A 17,986-nucleotide genomic window follows, 5' to 3' on the forward strand; every position below is an offset into this window, starting at 1 on the left:
TTGTATAGATGGAAGCTTTTTCAGAATGTGTGCCTGAGAGAAAAAGGAAGTGCCGTATTCTTGACTCTCAGGAAACCCTTTACCGAAAACATCTTTCAACTGGCTTCTTGGGTCATGAAGATGGAAGCATTGTCAGTGTGAGTGAATGCTTAAAGAAAAGTGCCATCTACTTAATTCTGAGAACAACATCTGTGGATGGGGAATGCAACTTCAAACATCCCGATTCATGAGATACAAGCTTTTTCAAATTTCCGTGCTGATCAATAATGAAATTGGCTTCATAGATTAACACTTCCCATTGGACAACTGCGTCTTCTGGTGTAGTGCCATCTGCATCACTGAGACATGAATGTTAAGGTAAGAGTAAATGGATTTGACCATATAGGGTACCTGGTCACCAGGGCTATTTTTAACTATGGCAAATTGGATACTGTTGCCATCAATGACCCATTCATTCACCCAATTATGTGGTCTACAAATTCCTGTATGATTCCACCCACGGCAAATTTGATGGCACATTCAAGGCTGAAATGGGAAAATTGTCATGAATAGAAAGCACATCTCCATCTTCTAGGCATGAGATCCTGGCAACATCAAATGGGGTGATGCTGGTGGTATGTTGTGTAGTCTTCACCACCTTTGAGGTCTTTACCACCTTGGAGAAGGCTGGAGCCACTTGAATGGTGGGCCAAGAGGGTCACCATCTCTGTCCCTTCTGTTGATGCCCCCCATGTTTGTGATGGATATGAAACATGAGAAGTATGAAAACTCCCTCAAGATTGTAAGCAATGCCTCCTGCACCACAAACTGCTTGGGTCCTCTTGCCAAGGTCATCTATGACAACTTTGGCATAATGGGGGTAACTCATGGCCATAGTCCATGCCATCACTGCCACCGAGAAGACCATGGACAACCCCTCTGGGAAGCCATGGCGTGATGGCCGAGAGGCTGCCCAGTACATCACCTCTGCTTCTATTGGAGCTGCCAAGGTTGTAGGTAAGGTCATCCCTGAGCTGAATGGGAAGCTCACTGTCATGGCCTTCCATGCCCCCCCCCCAACATGTCAGTCATGGATCTGACCTGCTACCTGGAAAAAGCTGCCAAATACAATGACATCAAGAAGGTGGTTAAGCAGGCATCAGAGGGCCCCTCAAGGGCATCCTGGGCTATACTGAAGAGCAGTTGTCTCCTGAGGCTTTAACAGTGACACTTCCACCTTTGATGCTGGGGCTGGCACTGCCCTCAATGACCACTGTGTCAAGCTTATTTCCTGGTATGACAATGAATTTGGCCATAGCAACCAGGTGGTGGACCTTATGGTCCACAGGGCCTCCAAGGAGTAAGAGCCACCTGGACCACCAGCCCCAAAAAGAGAAAGAGGAAGAGCAAAGCCCTTGGCTGCTGGGGAGTCCTTGCCCACAAATCATCCCCCAACAGTGAAACTTTCCCAACTTCTCCACAGTTTCTATCCCAGACACTCTGAAGAAGTGGAGGGACATGGGGAAACCCACCTTGTCATGTACCATCAATAAAGTATACTGTACCCAGCTCCTGCCACCCCACCAATTCAACTTTATTGCAGAATATTTGATATATACATGCAATTTAATTCTTAGCTAAATGTTGTGGCCTCTGTCACCAATACTCTTTTGAAACTACTCTCATAGATGAGTCAGTAAATCCATTTACTGCTAAATCCAATGAACAACTTTTATTCTGAAGAAATTTTGATTCCATGTAGCACTGTATATTATTGATCAAGTTAACATTTCAATAATTTTTCCTTCAAAAATAAATAGTGGATATATGTTCATTGTAGAAAAATTTAAAAAGCAAAAATAAAATCGTTTCCACAATTGAAATATACCCGTTCTTAAGCATCATCTATACAGTTTATATATGCACAAACATATGTAGCAAAGTAATATTTAAATATGCATGTGTGTGACTATCTACATATATAGAAATATCTTAATATGCTTCCTCCTTCACAAAATTTTAAATACTCTATCAGTGTGTCTTAGACTTACTCTATCCATGTGGCTTAGACATCTTTCCATGTCAATGTATATTCTCCAATAATACATGCTAGTTATTAAAGGCCAGAAAAAAATAAAGCTACATGATGGTGAAGTAGAAGCCAAAAAAAAAAAAATCTAGAAGGATGGCAAAATAACTGTAATGAAGATAGAAACTGACAAATTTGAAAATGGTAGTATTCATCCACAGAATATATTTTTTAAAACTTTTTTAGAAACCACTTTATTTCAAAGATATGAATTTAGAAAGAGAAAGAAGTCAGATATTTAGTAATTAGAAGGGAGAAATTAAATGAGTCTTAACCATAAACTAAGATTGAAACAAAAACAAACCTAAAGTAAAACCGTATCATTACCAATGTCAACTTGTCACTCAACATATTCTCTGTATATTCTAAATAGGCTGCATGATGTTTGGGATAATGGATTAGGTAGTATATCTCATGGGATTGTGTTCTAATCAGCTGTTACTTTCATTCCCTCTCATTGTCATAAACCTACTCTCTAGAGAGCAACATCATATGGTTTTAATTCTTTAGTAAATGTGAATGCATTCTCTCATGTCACAATCCCTTCACATTGAACATTAAATTACATAAGAGTAATAATCAGAATACAGTAAGAAGTAAGCAACATAGAATTTAAGAGCATGTACTCTGGACAAATGGTTTGAATTCATATCTTAGCTCTTCTACTTTGAGTAAGTTAGTTTTCTAATCTGTCAAGCAGGAATGATAATAGAATTTATCATATATGGTTTTTGTGAAGATTGCATGAATTAATATATGTAAAACATTTAGAAAAGTGACCAGAACACAGAGAAATACTTTAAGTACTAGCTGTTGCTATCACTAGGATTTAAATGGTAGAAGAGCAGCAATTTTTTTTCTTCTATTCCTCACTTTATTTTCAACCCTTAGAATAGGGAGTAATGCATGGTAGATGCTCAATAAATTTTCTTGAATAATGAACATTTATTAGACACTTCTAATAGCTAGACATGGAGCTAACATATTTTACGTGCATTACTTCATTAATCTTGCTAATAAACTGTTGAGTTTAATATACTTATCATCTGTCTTTTCTTGATATTGCCTTTAAAACATGGGTTAAATTAGCTGTCAGATCTCAGCTGATTAGGAAGCTTATTAATTTCCTATTGGTACTGTAAAAATTACCACAAACTTAGCAGTATCAGTAATACATACTTATCATCTTACTTTTCTATATGTCAAAAATCTGAAATGAGTCTTACTGTGGTAAAATCATGGTATTGAAAGTCTGACTTCCTCTTTGGAAGCTGTAGGGAGAATCTTTGCTTGCCTTAGTTTCTAGAGGCCTTCTATTTTCCTTAGCTCATGGCTTTTTCTCTCCATTTTCAAATATATCATGTATAAAAAAACCAAAACACCCAGATAGGAGTAAACTCTGAGATGCCCCAAATGTTTTCATTAAAATAAGAAGACTGTAAAGCAGGTATTTTAAATACAAACTCATAAGTGAACAAATAGGTAGTTCATAAGTAGGAAACTAAAAAAATTAAATATAATTAAATGTAGATTTTAGAACTAAAATACAGTGTATATAAAATCTTACTAAAAAAAAGCATCTGAAATTTTAAAAATCACTGGATTGCCATGCCATGATATCAATTTGGACCATGTAGAAAAATGAGTCAGTGAACCTGAAAATTGATACTAAAAATCACAGAATTGGAAGAATGAAAAAAGATTCAAAATAAAACATAGCTCTTTATGGAAAAATATCATATCCTGTAACATGTATCCTTTTGGAGGCCCAGAAAGAGACTAGAAAATGAGTATTTCATTTTATTTTTGAATAATATTTTCCTAATGACTAATGTTATTTATCTTTTCATGTGCCTGTTGAAATCTTGTATATCTTCTTTAGACAATTGTCTGCTAAAGTACTTCGCCATTTTTGGTGGTGGTGTTTATCTTTATGCTGTTGTAAGAGTCATCATATATTCTGCATTCTAGACCCATACCATATATAGACTTTGCAAATATTTCCTCCCATTCTGTAGGTTGCCTTTTCACTTTCCTAATGGTACAAAATTTTTAAATTTTACTGAAGTTCAAAGTCTATTTTTTATTTTATTCGTTTTTTTTGTGTCCCATCTAAAAATCCATTGCAAAATCCAAGGCCATAAAGATTTGCCTCTGTTTTCTCCTAAGAGTTTTATTTTTTCCTCTTATGTTTATATTGCTGTTACATTTTTAGTTAATTTTGTATATAGTGTAAGTTAGAGATCCAACTTCATTTTTTGCATTAAGATAACTGATTATCCTAGCAATATTTTTGAGGAAAATATTCTTGCCCTCAATGAATGGTGATGACCCCCTTATTGAAAGAAAAGTGGCCATAAATACAAGTTTATTTTTGGAATCTTTATTCTATTCCATTGATCCATATGTCTATCCTTCTGCCAGTAACACAGAGTCTTGATAAATGTACATTTATCATAAGTTTAGAAATAGAAGTGTGAGTGCTCTAATTTTATCTTCTTCTCAAGATTGTTTTGGAGGATTGGCTTTTCCATTTCTGCCCCCCCAGGAGCCCATTGAAACAGGGATTCAATAAATTCAATAAATTCAAGATTGCATCACTACTATAGATCACCATAGATCATCTTGAATAGTATTTCAAACTGCATAATAGTAAGTCTTCTAATCTGTAAACTTTGATGTCTTCCATTTGTGTAGATCTTTTTAAATTTCTTCCAGCAATATTTCAGTTTTCTTTGTATGTCTTTAAACTTCTTCATTAAATTTGTTCTTAGATATTTTGTTCTTTTGAATATTATTGTAGATTGAAGTATTATTTTTTTTAAATTTTCTTCTCCAATTGTTCATTGCTTGTGTATAGAAACAGAACTGATTTGTTTGTGTTGGTCTTGTACCCTACAACTTTGGTGAATTTGTTTATTAGCTGTAATAGGGTGTATGTGTGGGTTCCTTGTGATTTTCTGTACATAGAATTATGCCGTCTGCAATTAGAGACAATTTTAACTCTTACTTTATAATTTGGATGGGTTTTATTTCTTTTATAGGCTCATTGCTTTGGCTAGAACTTTGGATGCAATGTAAATAGCAGTGGTAAAAAGAGCCAACCTTATCTTTTCCCTGATCTAAGGAACAAAGCTTTCTATCTTTTACCATTGAGCATGACATTAGGCATGGGGTTTTGCATAAATTTCCTTTATACATTCAGGAAGTTCCCTTCTATTCCTCGTGTTTTCTGAGTGCTTTTATTATGAAAGAATGTTGGATTTTGTCATGCCTTCTCTGCATCAATTGAGATGATCATGTGCTTAACACTTCTTCATTCTATTAATGTTGTGTATAACATTGATTAGCTTTATTATGTTGAACCACCCTTGATTCCTGGGATAAATCCCACTTGGTCATGGTATATAATTATTTTAACATGTTGCTGGATTCAATTTGCTAATATTTTGTTGAGAATTTTCCACTCATATTCATAAGGGATATTGGTCTGTAGTTTTCTTTAACTGTGCTTTTTTAAAAAAGATTTTATTTATTTATTCGACAGAGATAGAGACAGCAGTGAGAGAGGAAACACAAGCAGGGGAAGTGGGAGAGGAAGAAGCAGGCTCATAGCGGGGAAGCCTGATGTGGGGCTTGATCCCATAATGCCAGGATCACGCCCTGAGCCGAAGGCAGATGCTTAACCACTGTGCCACCCAGGCGCCCCTCTAATTGTGCTTTGTCTGGCTTTTGTATCAGGGTAATGCTGGCCTTACAGAAAGAGTTAGGAAATGTCTATTCCATTTTCTGGAAGAACTGGAGAAGAATGATGTCACTTATCTTGACACTTTCAAGGTTCTATGTTCTTTTCTTTTTAAGATTTTATTTATTTATTTGACAGAGAGACAGCCAGCGAGATTGGGAACACAGGAAGGGGGAATGGGAGAGGAAGAAGCAGCCTCCCAGCGGAGAAGCCTGATGTGGGGCTCGATCCCAGGACTCTAGTATCACACAATTTGAGCCGAAGGCAGATGCTCAATGACTGAGCCACCCAGGTGCCCCCAAGGTTCTATGTTTTAAAGTGCTTTCTGCAGTTTTATTATATGTGTCTTAGTGTGGATATCTTTTTTTATCCCACTCAGAGTTTATGGAGATTCTTGGACATCTATCTTGATATACTGATACATTTTAAGAGATCTGGGAAATTTGTGGCCATTATTTCTTCAAATATTCTGCCTTTTTTTCTTTCTTCTCCTTGTGGAAATCCAATAACTCATATGTTGGTGTGATTGATAGTGTACCAAGTATCCTTAGTCTCTGATCATTTTTCTTTCTTTTTTATTTCTTCTCCTCAGACAGGTTAAATTATCTTATCTTCAAGTTTACCAAGTCAGTCTTCTGTCTTCTCAAATCTGCTCTTGAACTCGAGTGAAATATCATTTCAGTTATTGTACTTTTCAGCTCAAGAATTTCTATGATCCTTTTTACAATTTCTCTCTTTATTGATATTCTCTACTTCATACATTGTTTCCATTTCCTCTAGCTCTTTGTCAATGGTTTCCTTTAGCTATCTGAGCACAGTTAAGAAAGTGATTTAAAGTCTTCATCTAGGAAGTCAACATTTCCACTTGCTCATAGACAATTTATATTAATTTCGTGTTTTCCTGTAAATGGATCATATTTATTTGTTTCCCTGCATTTTTTGTAAATTTTTGTTAAAAATTGGAGTTTTTGAGTATTATAAGCAAAAAAAAAGTTTGATGAGGAAAAATGAAGAAAGAAATTCACATAAGAAGAAAGCGAGGAAATAAGAAAGGGAAAGAAAAGGGAAAAGGAATGAAGGCAAAGAGAGGAAGGGAAAGAAAATAAAAGAAAAGAAAAGAAGAAAGAAAAAACAAGCAAAGTAAAATATTACTCTTCAAGTCTTTGCAAATTGACTCTTATTGGGGCAAACATTTAGCCAGGCCCTTTACAACTCTACCTAGCTTATATTTCGTATTTGTTTTGAGCCCAAAGACAAGCCACAGTTGGGGATTTATTGTCTTTTCAAGTCTTTTGTGAGAAAGTTAACTGACCTGAACATTCATCTGCACTGGTTTCACCCATTATACATACTAGATTTAAAAATCCCTATTCCCTCATAATACTCACTCTTTGGTCTTTCTCCCAGAATTTTGGTGTCTTTTTTTGTTTACTCTGTTTCTTTTTTCTTTTTTTATCTTTTTTTTTTTTTTACTCTCACCCTCTCCCTGCAAGCAGAAACATCTTTTTCATTTGGCTATTATTGTTTTTGATGTTCACAGAGCTTCTCTAACCTGACAGTTTCCTAGTTTGGAAATCCTAGCTATCCATACCAGGAATATGGGCTGCCCTGTTTGGACACCACCATGCTGGGGAGTGGTATAGGTTGATGGCTGTTAATATGCCACAAAGATCTCCTATTCTGTTTTCAGGGGTCTTTATCCTTTTCCCTTGGTTGCTATAAACCTTAGGATATTTTCCAGTTTCAATAAGTTTGATTCTAGTAGTTTTCGTCATTTTGGGGTATCTCTGGGGAGGTTCCCTACTCCTACATTTTCACTGACACCACTGGTCTATTTTCATAAGCAAAATTATTGGAATATAGACATAGCCATCTGTTAAAATATTGATGGTTGCTTTCAAGCTATGTTTTTGGAGATGAGTAGTTGCAAAAGAGATGGTATGGGCTGCAAGCCTAAAATACTTAATAACGGGTTCTTTAAGAAAAGTCTGCAAATTTCTGTTTTAAAATTGTCTTAATACATGAACTTTGCAAGATAAAGAATGTATTACTTCTTTTCTAATTTTTGTGTAATTTGTTTTTATTGCTTTAATCCATCGGCTTCAAGGTGATTAGTAAAATGTATAGAAATATTATGACTGGATATTTTTGCATTAGTCTTAGAAGAAATGCATCTCATTTTCATGCAAAAAAATTATGTTAGCTGTATTTATATACAGTATATTTCCTTTTCCCACCTCCATTGACCACCTTGACTGAAGAGTTTATGCTTTTAGGCCAATTTTGAATATAACCAGCAGTTACATTCTACAATATTTTACTACTCTTTTGCTCTTCTGGAGCCTGATAATATGTATTCTAAATCAATTGCTCTTCTCCTATTGCTCACTGAAGCCCTGTTCAGTTCTCAGCACTGCTCTATATTTAATTGTAGCTTTATTTCTACATCTTCCTTGAATTCACTTTTTTTTTCTGAAGCAGCTAACCTGTTGTTAATCAAAACTAGTGAATATTTTATTTCAGATTTTATATTTTTTATCTCTAGTAGTTCCACTTGCTTTTATACAGCTTCTATTTCTTTTCATATGTTCATTATTTCTTTATAATTCTTAAGCATAGTGTAGTAGCCGTTTTAAAATCATTGCCTACTAGTTCCATTAACTTCGTAATTTTTGGGTCTACTTTGAATCTTTTCTCTTGATGGTGAGTAACACTGTCCTACTTTGTGGGGCGCCTGGGTGGCTCAGTCATTAAGCGTCTGCCTTCAGCTCAGGGCATGATCCCGACGTTCTGGGATTGAGCCCCGCATCAGGCTCCTCCACTAGGAGCCTGCTTCTTCCTCTCCCACTCCCCCTGCTGTGTTCCCTCTCTCACTGGCTGTCAGTCTCTCTCTGTCAAATAAATAAAATCTTTAAAAAAAAACCCAACACTCTCCCACTTTGCATACTTAGTATTTTTGATTCATTGCATGACACTGTGAATATTGTATGTCTGGTTTTTATTATTTATTTATTTTACATTAAGGAAAAAGAAGGATAAACAAGTCAGTGTAATGGGGAAAATATATCAGAATATGTGTATATGCATATGCAGTTGGGAGTAGTAATATTGTTGTCAATAAAGAATGTCCAACTTTATAATCCCTCAAGGAAATGTACTTTGAAACGATGAATTAGTCCTTAAAGCGGGAACTAAGCTTTGTGTAGCTTAGGAGAAATTAGAACGGCCTTAAATTTCTTCAAGTGGAAGCATTTTTTTTAATCATGAAAAATTTTTTAAATGGCAAAGACATAAATATTGTTTTGCCAATAAATGTCCAAGACTTAAGTGAAAAATGTCAGTTGCAGAAATGTACATAATAGGAGATGCAAATGACTCAAGCACACACGCACCACAATTACACATTTCTATAGACAAAAATAATTGTATGCATTCATTCTTGAAAAACTCCTATCTGATAATGGTGGTTCATTGTAAGGAACAGGGAAGAATCAGATGGCTGTGGGCATAGATTCGATGGTACTGAAAGCAGCGATTTAGATTTAATTTATGTGTATATTTTGCCTTTTTTTAATAGAATTTCAGATGCTTAATATAAAATGCACTTTTTTTTTAAGATTTTATTTGTTCATCTGACAGAGAAAGAGCACAAGCCAGGGGAGTGGCAGGAAGAGGGAGAGGGAGAAGCAGACTCCCTGCTGAGCAGGAAGCTGGACACAACATGGGTTCTACGCCAGGATCTGGGGATCATGACCTAAGCAGAAGGCAGATGCTTAATTGACTGAGCCACCCAGGCACCCCAAAACTACACTTTTGGTAGTTAAAAGTTAAATGGTCCAAGTGAATAAACATTAAAGAATGAAGGGCCTATGCTGAGGATGAGAGAGATGGCAGGTAATATTGAGAGTGAATGAGAATCATTCATGCTTTAGCTTATATGCTTTGATATCATTTGTATATTTATCAAAGATAATGTAAAGGTAAATTTCTTATGTGTTTTGCAAATAATACATATATAATTGTGTTATGCAGGGGCCAAAAAACTTTTTTTTTTTGCAAACACCGGCAAATAAATGTTTAAGCTTTGAGGGACATAGGGTCTCTATCATAACTTCTTCATTCTGCCATTGTAATATGAAAACATATGTTGACAACACATAGATGAATGAGTTTGGCTGTGTTTCAGTAAAACTTGATTCACAAAAATGGATAGTGGGCCAGATTTGACTTTTCAGCTGTAGTTGGTATACCCCTGGTAAGAAGAGTACTAATACTTGTGTAGGGGGGATAAAAGGAAACTGTATGTTTGATTATCTGCTTTATTATAATGACATATCAAATTCATTTTCATGTGAACCATATAACAATTCATTATGTTAATTTAAGAATGCTGTTAAAGTGTACTTTACTGCCACAATTCAAAATGTATTCACCTTAAAATTTTTTAAAAATGAATTCACCTTTACCAATTCAAAAGATAATAGTAATATTTGTATGGAATCTACTTGCTAGGGGTACCTGGGTGCCTTATTCCCTTGAGCGTCTGCCTTAGGCTTTGGTCATGATCCCAGGACCCTGGGGTAGAGTCCTGCATTGGGCTCCCTTCTCTGGAAAGAGACTTGTCCTTCTGCACTTCCCCCCACTTGTTCTATCAATCTCTCCTTTGCTCTCTTTCTCAAATAAATAATAAATTAAAAATCTCTGAAAAAAATGCACTTGCTACTAATTTAAACAACAAATGGAGCACCACTCAAAATATACAAAATATCTATAAAATCATAAAGTGTGAAACCAAAATTCAGAGGAAAATACATGCATAAGAGAAAATAAGTTTTGTATAAAGACTTGAATGAGAATAATTTTAAGGCACAGTTAGAAATGCATTTTAAAAGAATTTCACACTATCTTCAGTTTTTAAATCAGTTGTAAGATGACCATAAAATTACAATTTGATGTGTTAGCATGTCACACAAAATACTGAACAACCAACATATTGTAATATTTTGCTGAATTAAAGTCATGTGTTTGAACTAGAACACAAACCAACATGCAAATAACCAAAAGTCTCTTGGATTATTTATTTTTAAAAAGTGATTTATGATGGTGTAAAAAAATTAATGGAGCAGTTCTATCTGGACAAAATTCCGTCTTCTAATTTACTTAAAAACTCAGACTCCTTATGTCTAATAGCTTGAAAACAGAAGGGGGAAAATGGAGCTGAAATAACTAATTTACTCAGAATATGAAAATTATCATTCCAATTTGATGAATACTTATTATGTGCTGTTAAATTTACATATGCTATATAATTTAACTTGTACAATAAAGCTCTGTGGTAACTAATAATATTCCTATTTTACCAATGTCAAAAAGGAGGCTCAGAAAAATTTCCTTACTCTGATTATAGTATTAATAAATGGTAGAAATGAAATTCTTTCGGCATGGTTCCACCTTCTAAGAAGTTTTCTTCCCACTGTACTTTGTGAGTTCTTCTCAAAGAAGGAGACTATATTCTTCAACTAACTCTAATCTGAATTGAAAAATTCAGGAAAAAAAAGAATATGTGGAGAAAAAAATCAGTATCATTTACTCCTAAAATCTTCATATCTGTAGTAGAGTGAGGAACTGTCATCTTTGGGTAATTATTTTCATAAAACAGCACTGTACATTTAACAAAAACCTTTTAGCTTTGTTACCTCGGGCAAATTTACTTAACCTCTATGAACATCCTTTTTCTTATATACAACACAACAAAAATAATAAAACCAATTCATAGCTCTCAGAAGTTTTGAAAATTAAGTAAAAAAGAAGGGGAAACACACTTTACATTAAAATTTAGTGTAAAAATAATGTATAATCAAAATTATCTGAAATTCCCCAATCCCTTATGTTTGATTTTATATTCCATGACACACACATTGATACACAAAATATGATATCTATGGTATTAGTATATAAACAATGACTTTCTCATTAAGAAAATTTTACTCTTCCCAAAGTATTTTGATGTAAGCATAGTATCTGGAGACAGCTCTCCATGAGTCTCACATTTCTGCACATCTTGTATCAGATTCCATTTTGGACCACCTTTCAAGGATATTAAAAAACAGCCTAAGAAGTCAGAGATAGTGTCTCACCCTTGACAGCAGAGTTCAGAATTGTTTCTTGAGCAGAATAATTAGGATAACATCTTCTTTTGGGGAAAGAGTTGGGCAGGTGTGTTAGCAGCCCTGATATACATCTCTATGGAACTGTGGGAGGGGAGGAAAAAATAATATGAACGTGAAGTTCATGCTGCGTGCTGATCCGTGAGTGTAAAGTCCCAGGATTCTTGTGTCTTCCATGCTACCTTGACAGGATAACTTGTTGGGTTTGAAGTAGGGAATGACCACAAACACTACGTAATTCTTCACCTACGTGAGACTCACATTTTGTGCAGAGAAGATTAGTTTAGGTTTTATCCCTCAACATATTATTTCCAAAAAATTAAAATGTATCTGATTTCCAGACAATGTTTTCTGGCTAAAAATTATTTTTAAAAAATTTTCTGAGTATAGTCAATACACATGTTATGTTAGTTTCAAGTGTATAACATAGTGATTCAACTTTTCAGTATGTTGAAAAATACAATGCTATTACAATATCTCTGAGCATATTCCCCATGCTGTGCCCTTTATTCTTCTAACTTATTCATTCTGTAACTGGAAGCCTATACTTCCACTCCCCTTCACCCATTTTGCTTATCCTCCCCCTTGCAACTATCAGTTTGTTCTGTGTATTTATAGGTCTGATTCTGCTCTTTGTTTGTTTATTCACTTGTTCTTCTAGATTTCACATATGAGTGAAATCATGACGGCATTTGTTTTTCTTAGTGTGAATTATTTCACTTAGCGTTATAGCCTCATAAAAAGAAGATGAGATCTTGCCATTTGTGACAACATGGGTGGATCTAGAGAACCTACACTAGATCCTTTTTGCCAATTATCTTAGAATACTTGTGACTTACAAATTGAACTTCGGAATGTTGTTGTTTGTCCAAAGAGAACAAGGATATATTTGATATTTGACCTCTACTGAGCAAAATAAGCAAGGAAGGAGAATTTTGATATTTTTCTAAAAGAAGTTTGGAAAAGAGAAATTAGTTGGAGATGCTATATGGATGAAACCTTCGAGGCAAAATTGTCAGTCCTTTTTAATTCAATTTTATCTTTGTGTGTTACCATATTTAGGTACCACATTGTAATCTGACATATGGTTTCTCAAAAAATTCGATCAACCTTTTTCTCTCCCATTTTGAAACAAACTCCTTTTCATTTTTTTCACTTAAGCTCCAGATAAAGTAATTGAAACTATCTTGGATAACACATATACACAGTAACTTTAAAAGTGAAATTCACACTCCATGAGGCTAGATTCTCTTACTATAAGAAGTGCTCAGGAATTGAGGTTGGTGGCAGATATGGCAGTCTTCCTTTAGGGCACACACCCAGTGGGTTGATCAGTAGAATTATCACATTATGATTTTTTAATCCACTATCTCATTCTCTTTTTTCTTCTTTCTTCCTCTCTCTTTCTCTCTCCTATATAACTGTTGCTTAATTATGTTTTACATGTCAGTGATAAAACTCCATTGTGATCCATTCTAAGAAATTTATTATTCATTTTATTGTCATTGAGCTGGAAAGACATAGGAAAACCACATTTCTGGGAATCCCTTAAGTCAGTATGCATCACTGCCAACATTTCTCTTTATTTCCACAAGAGTAGTAATATTATTGCTGAAAATATTTAAAACTACTAAATGACTAGGAAAGTACCTGTTTGACTTCGTTGGTATGATGCCACATGCAAGTATTTAAAGGATGCTACCTCTAGAGTATTGTTAACTTCATGTTTCTCAAACTCAACCTTATAATAATATGATAAATTCACATAAAACAGAATCTCAGACATATTAAGAGATACCAGAAATGATCTGGTCCAATAAACCAGAGAGCCTGGACTTGAAATGTAACTTCACCAATTTACTCCAGCATTATAATTGAGAAAATTACCTGACCTTCAGTTTTCTCATCTCCAGAACAGGGAGAGTTATAGTACTTAGTAATACTGCCATCAAGTGTTAAGTGGGATGTATACAACCTGCAGAGTAACATTTGGGATATATGTTGATCTCAATATTGTTAAGAATTATTATTACAAATAAACCTGCAAGCTTACCAAAGGTTACAGATTTGGATCAGAATCACAGATCTGCAAATGAACAACTTGTGGCCTCATAAATTTTTAAAATATCCTCTGAATCCTAACCGGTTGATTTATTGTCAGGGTCACTTTTCTTAATGTTAAATATATCTTATAGTATTAGAGTTATTTTTAGAATTCACAGTTCTTTAAAAATAAAAATTGTTATGTAGAACGTATATTCATTAACATACCATACATTTTAAAATTTGCAAATCGTTAATTAAAATTTGCCATCTTTCATTCTGGGTCACTTTAAAGTTTATCTTTCCTAAGTTATTAGCTCAACGAAGTACCAATTGCATTTTAGCCTAATTATTAAACCTCATTTTTTAAAGACTCTAGAATTTATATAATATTTATTATCTATTAGGATTATTTTAAGAATAGTCAGAAGGTAACTTTATCTGGAAATATAAGATAGCAATAACATAAAATCCAACAAGAGCAAGTAGTCCAAAATTAAAATCCACTGTACAGTGAATTGTAATACAGGTACATAAAGGAAACTATGGAAACCTGAGGGATCTGAACCAGGTAAGTATGAATAAATAAGGGGACCTAGGACAGGTGAAATTATAGTATCACATTTTTTTAATTTAAAATTTTTTAAAGATTTTATTGATTTATTTGAGAGAGCAAGCAGGAGCAGGAGGGAGGGGCAGAGAGAGAAGAGAAATTGACTCCCCACTGAGGAGGGACCCAGATGTGGGACTTGATCCCAGGAACCTGGGTTCATGACCTGAGCTAAATATGCTTAACCAACCAACCAAGCCACCCAGTCGCCCACAGTACCACATTTAAATTCAATGGCAGGAAAGCAATATTTTAGCATGATTTTAGGTGTGACCTGCTGTTTCATTTATAACACTGGTCCATTAGCTCTCTTGACAAAAGATTTAAAAATTTGTTTTCAGAGTGTCTGCATAGGATCAACACTTGTAGACAGTTCCTATCCTGGGTCTCAGGCTATTATTCACATATCTTATTTTTACCAATTTAATGTGTGCCATTTGTGAAATGCACTTCTTTTCCCACTGTATCAAGGATAGTAACAATTTCTTCCACATCAGCAGAAAAACTTTCCTGTGTTTTTTACTTCTTTGGAAATTTTTCCACCTTTATTGAGATACTGAACATATAACATGCATAAGTGTTAAGGTGTACAATGAGATGATTTGTTACATATATATATTACAAAACCATTACCACAATAAGGTTAGTTAACATCTCCATCTCCTCATGTTTTTACCATTCTTTTTGGTGGTAATTAACTTTTAGGTTCTACTCTTTTAACAACTTTCAAGTATATAGTACAGTATTAACTATACTCATTAGAGCCCCAGAAATTAATCATCTTAGAGCTGGATGTTTATAGTTTTTGGCTAATATCTCCCTGTTTCCTCCCCCTCCAGCCCTTGGCAGTCACCACTATACAATTTCTTTGAGTTCAGCTTTTAAATTTTATTTATTTCTTTTTTTTAAAAAAATATTTATTTATTTGAGAAAGAGTGTGTGAGAGCAGTGGGGGAGTGGTGGAGGGAGAGGGAAAGAGAAATTTAAGCAGACTCCCTGCTGAGCAGGGAGCATCACAGGGGCTCCATCTCACAATCCTGAGATAACCACCTGAGGTGAAACCAAGAGTCCCATGCTTAAATGACTGTGTCACCCACGTGCCTCAAATTCAGCTTTTTTAGATTCCATGTATGAGTGAGAACGGAAAGTATTTGTCTTTCTCTGATTTATTTCACTTAGTATACTGCCCTCAAAATGTATTTATATTTATATTGTGGCAAATGGCATTTCCAATGTAATTTAACATTCCCCAGATTTATGTGCATACCGTAATAGAAATGATGTGTCATAAATGACTTAATAAGTATTTTATCAGTTCTTCTTTTGTTCTTGCTCTTTATTTAATATAATGAGATTGTGTATTATATCTCTAAACTGTAAACTGTTATGTGTTAAATGCTGATTCTTCCCTCCTTGAACATCACGATTAATGAAACTACTTAGTTAATATTCCAAAATAATAGACAAATCCTAAACTCTTGACATGTGGATAAGAGGAGAATTATGTTGGATTCCAAGTGAGGGAAACTTGGATAAACATCATTATGTATCTAGTACTAATTTTACAACATCAAGTTCTTTGATAGAGATCTTTTTTTCTTTTCAGATTAAACTTTTTATCAGATCAACTTTTGCTTTGAGATCAGATCTTCTGATAACTTTCAGAGCTCTTTGAGTTCCTTTTATTTAATAAAAATTGTGATTATTTGCAACACACGAAAAGCCATCCACAGGAATAGAATGAAGATAAAAGGTGAAAAATTAATCTGAAGTGTATTCAAGAGCAGAAAGTAAAGACTAATTAAAAATGAGCAATCATCAAGCTTACTTGATTCACAAGTTTTTATTTTTCATTAAAGTAAATCTTGAAGTTTAGGAATAGTTTTTCTTACAACACAGTGGTTGTTTTTTTATGTTTGTATTTTGTTAATAAGGATTGACCCAAATACAGGAGGTACAGTTTATTTTTATTTTTATTTCTTTAAAGATCTTATTTATTTATTTGAGAGAGAGAGAGACAGAGGAAGCAACAGAGATAGCAAGAGAGGGAACAAGTGTGGGGATGGCGGGGAGAGGGAGAAACAGGCTCCCCACTGTGGGGGCCCTGATGTGGGGTAGATCCTGGGACCCTGAGATTATGACCTGAGTAGAAAGCAGACACTTAACTGACTGAACTACCCAGGCCCCCCAGGAGGTACAGTTTAATTTGAATTTCAGATAAAAAGCAAATATTGCATGGGACATACTTATAGTAAAATATTTTTCTTTGTTTATCTGAAAGTCAAATTTTACTGCATGTCTTACGTTTCTATTTATTAATCTGTCTACCTTAGTAATTATGGTAAACTGAAAGTTACCAAGATAAACCATGTTGATATGGTAATAATGCCCTTTGACAAATTCATCAGCATCATATCCCCATTTATCATTAATTAGAATTGTAACAAATTTTAGAAATATGTAACTCAACTGTGCTGAGTATAGTAATTCCATGTAAAATATTATTGTCCACATAACTATTTCATAAGAATTCATTCTTCATAGTTTATGCCTGGGAGTTTAATTTAGGTAGGTTCCTACTTTATTTTCAAAAGTATTTAAAGCTTTAAACTAATTTAATAAAAATAAGATTGCAACAATCAGGAGAGAAAACTGAAGTGGAAAAGAAGAAGAAGTGGAAGAGAAAGCCTCTTATTAAATACTAGTTTCTTTTATAGGATTGCTAGTGTGTAATGATAACCACTGTATTTTTTATCATTCCTGGTTTATCACCTCTGGTTGTCTGAACTGTTCCTCATCTAACATAAATTCATACTAGTTCTCATTCTAGTCACTCTCTTCATTTTTTATTAAGTTTTTTATTTTAATTCCATTTGAGATAACATACAGTGTTAACTTAGTTTCAGGTGTATAATACAGTAACCAACAATTCCAAACATCATCCAGTGCTAATCATGATAAGTGTACTCTTGACCCCCATCACCTATTTCACCATCACTCTCTTCTTGACACATTCTGTTTTATATCAGTGCCTTGTGTTTTCATCTGGTTAGCTCAGAAATGTGTTAAATGACCACACTCCATGTTCTGAAACTTGTATAAAGACTGCTTAAGACAGTGTCTTGCCTTTTTAAACAGATATATTATGTGATTCAATTGATTCTTATTGTTTTTAAATGTAGCTGAAAGTCCTAACTCCTCTCTCTACGTAGTTCTTTTATTTCTCTGTTTTCTTCTCACTTTGGTGATTGCTTTGGGTTTCTTAAAAATACAGGAATTTGCAATTATCTCTGTGAGAATAGCTAATATTTTGCCAGCCAAAGTCATTCATTTTGTCAGGAAATTTGTTTCAT

The 17,986-nt window shown here is 34.3% G+C and overlaps 1 pseudogene; it reads left to right on the forward strand.

The window, feature by feature from the left end:
* The first annotated feature begins 345 nt into the window (after positions 1 to 345).
* On the forward strand, positions 346 to 1,343 carry LOC100481869 (annotated as a pseudogene).
* The last annotated feature ends 16,643 nt before the right edge of the window (positions 1,344 to 17,986 follow it).

The sequence above is a fragment of the Ailuropoda melanoleuca genome, chromosome 8 (assembly GCF_002007445.2).
Source record: "Ailuropoda melanoleuca isolate Jingjing chromosome 8, ASM200744v2, whole genome shotgun sequence".
NCBI classification, from domain to species: Eukaryota; Metazoa; Chordata; class Mammalia; order Carnivora; family Ursidae; genus Ailuropoda; species Ailuropoda melanoleuca.